A 3,645-nucleotide genomic window follows, 5' to 3' on the forward strand; every position below is an offset into this window, starting at 1 on the left:
GCCTACTCCGTCGTCTACACTAAAAATCCCACCCCATTCCCCATTATTGTCGTTACCATCAGTTTGCTCCCTAAATAATCATTTATGTAATTATGGTTTTGCATTAGCCATACATAGAACAAGGCGGAGTGTTTCAATCCACTCTAATTTCTCCTGGTATTTGTTGTAATCATCCAATACTCGACGAAATAGCACTATTACCATTCTGAGAGTAGACAGAAAATTGGAGTAGGCCAACTGGGATGTTACTGACCCTGACTTGCGAATGTGCGGTGTGTAACTTTGGGTTAATTTTTCCTTTTTTTTTTTTATTTTTCAAAATGCTTCTCCCTCATTCAGCAGGTTGGTGGACTGCTGACGGCTTGCCTGCAAGTGACCCTGGCAAGTGTCAACTGGCTTCACCTGAGCGGCACCTATCAAGTACGAGAGTTCCTGCAGCTATCTGCATCAGTGCATGAGCCGCTGACATCATGCTGCAGCAGCAGGTGGGGACCGACAAGGCTTGTTGTATCGGCGTCGTCAGAATATCTCAATGCTGATCGTTCTAGGGCTACGTACGTGTATAAGACTATACTCATCTTTTTTTGACCGTCATGTCAGAATATTCTGTCACGCTCATAGCATTGAGAAATAATCATTTATTTATTGAATTTCTCTTCCTAGAACTAACAATAAGGTAAATCGTTAGAATATATATGAGCGTTAGATATGTAGAAATATGTTACACATAGACATTACTATGTATTAATACATAGTATAGCTCTTAATACATTACTTATTACCTCCGCAAACAAGGGGTTGGCAGGAGTTGATGTTTCACCGGCGGTTTGTTTGTTGGTTTGTGGTTGTGTACAGACGCTAAACTTGAAAAAGTGTATGACGGATTGTCATAAAATTTCAGGATAGGTCAGAAATGGCTAACTTAGAATTGATGAGATTTTGTTGGTGATCCGGATCAATTAATTAATTTAATTATTAAATTAAATTTTGTCAGGATAGGTCAGAAAGGGGTAATTAGAATTGATTACATTTTGATGGTGATCCCGATCTCAATAATTATTAATTATTAATAAAATTTTCAGGATAGGTCAGAAATGGGGGTAACTTAGACAATTTGAATTACATTTTGGTGGGGTGATTCCGGATCAATTAATTTATTAAAAAATCTTCACAGTGACAGAATTGAGCCTGCTTGGCGGAGGTCGTGCTCTCGAGTGCTCTAGTTAAACATACTATATTGGCTTAAATTCTTAGCTGATCTACATGCACCATTTAAAACGCATGCTTTACGAAGCAGCTATTGGTAACTTATTGAAAGGCTTGAGCCAGGAAAACAAGCTGGACATTTGATTAGAAGTGGGAAATGAGTATTGTCTCCATTTAGTTTAATTCTGAAGTTTCTGGTAAAATCATGCAGACTACATGCTTAGATTGTACATCTTGACTTTGTCTGTTGCGCATGCAAAACCATAATGGATATATGATAAGCATGACTATCTGCACTATGGTGATAGACGTAGTACATATGGTTTAGAGATAGTATGTCATCAAGAGTAATAATAGAAATATCTTGAGGGGGGGGGGGGTTGTCATAACATGTCTTCATGTTATAATACTATAGTTCGTAATGGTTGGCTATCAATTTTTTACATTAATGGTATTCTACTCTTTTTTTACATTTACAATGATGTTTACCAGTGACAAATTACTATTATATATGATAATATTAACGCTGGTGAACATTTTTAGTAGGTAAGAATGAGCAGCTAAAACTGGGGCAACATACCGCCGCTTAGTGAGTAACACGTGTACATGAATGAATTTGAAGTATGCACATTTTTTTAGTTTAATTTTGGCATCGGCTTAAATAATTAAGAACTAAGTGAACAGCTTGTGGATGCACTCTCCCTTTATATCTCTCATATTAATTTGTTGATGTTTGGTTGTTACTTCTCCAGAGCAAACAGAGTTGTTTGCTGAGCTTTGGGCGGAGTGGTGCTTCCAACTTGGCTGTGGTTGTTGCTGAGAAAGTCGACGTATCAAACTTTGGCGTACTCTGTTCACCATGCTAGCCATTAGGCTGGACACAGTTACATGTGAGCTAAGAGCATTGTGAACATTGCGACATAGCCTAATTATGACGCTGGGGTACTCTTTGCTAAACACTGTGTAGTACTTAAGTCTGCGGAAGTGTTGGATGAGTACACCGTTTTTACAGACTTCAATGATGCTGAAATATGATTATAATACATAAATATAATAGTAAAATATAATATAAAATATATAAGTAAAATAGGTTTCCACGAAATTATTTCCACAATGCACTGCACTGCACTGTTCAGAATTCAAAATTGACGTATTGCCCGTGGCCAAATTTCCGTGGTCTGCCAACGAGAGATACGTGAAACCATGCAGGGAATTGTCATTGTACCTGAGTAGAGACTGCAGGATGTTATCCCGCTTGAGGTAGTGAGCAGTGTCGGCTCGTGCTTGACTGATTAGATTACACATTAGCTGGCAGAGTGCAGACACGAGGCCTGGACACACAAGTGACGCCGCCGCAGCCTCAGACTGAAGAGACACTGCCAATGAGGTCCGGTCGTTGTGCTCAGCGCTAACCCTCTTCGTTTGTCCTGCATTACCAAGAAAATAATGATTCATATCATAACTGTTAAACACTTTTTTTATAATATTATCATCATCATCTCTCTCTCTCTCTTTCTACACACTAGCAAAAAGTTTACATCTGACCATTCCCAACTGCAGACCATGTTGTCAACATTGATTATACTGGTATGACACTTCCTCTGTGAATTGAGTGATGAGAGGGTTACCGTGAACATTATTATATATATATATATATATACATATATTGATTAATATACGATATTCCAAAATTATGAAAGCAAGCACTGAACGCTTTGCAGGTATGCATCTAGTGACTCATACATAAGGTACTACACATGTTTACAAAAGTACACAGCTCATAATTAGCTATTGTCGGCAATGTCAACAATGCTCTTAGCTCACATGTAACATGTGTCCAGCTAATGGCTAGCATGGTGAACAGAGTACCCAAGTTTGATACGTCGACTTTCTGCAGCAACAACACAGCAAGTTGGAACACCTCCGCCCAAACCTGCAGGCAAACAACTCTGTTTGCTTCTGGAGAAGTAACAACAAACATCAAATTTAGATATGAGAGATATAAAGGGAGAGTGCATCCACAAGCTGTATCAATTAGTTCTTATTATTTAACCGATGCAAATTAAAACTAAAAAATGTGCATACTTCAAATTCATTCATGTACACGTGTTACCAATAACCTATGTTGCCCGGTTAGCTGCCAGTTTACCTACTAAAGATGTTCACCAGCGTTATATTATCATATATATAGTAATTGTCACTGTAAACTATCATTGTAATGTAAAAAAAAGAAGAAGTTAGAATACATTAATGGTAAAAAATGATAGCCAACATTACGAACTATAGGTATATAACCATGAAGACATGTATGACATCAAGAGTATCTCTATTATGTACTCTTGATGACATATATCTCTACATATGTAACTACGTCTATCACGCATAGGTGCAGATATGTTCATGCTTCTACATATATCCATTAGGTTTGCATGCGCAACA

At 37.8% G+C, this 3,645-nt stretch overlaps 1 protein-coding gene across 1 annotated transcript in view; it reads right to left on the reverse strand.

The window, feature by feature from the left end:
* Positions 1-3,645, reverse strand: part of LOC106809200 (rotatin-like) — a gene marked incomplete in the record, with an annotated part of 34,322 nt that overhangs the window by 4,225 nt on the left and 26,452 nt on the right.

This window comes from Priapulus caudatus, unplaced genomic scaffold (genome assembly GCF_000485595.1).
Source record: "Priapulus caudatus unplaced genomic scaffold, Priapulus_caudatus-5.0.1 Scaffold336, whole genome shotgun sequence".
Lineage (NCBI taxonomy): Eukaryota > Metazoa > Priapulida > Priapulimorpha > Priapulimorphida > Priapulidae > Priapulus > Priapulus caudatus.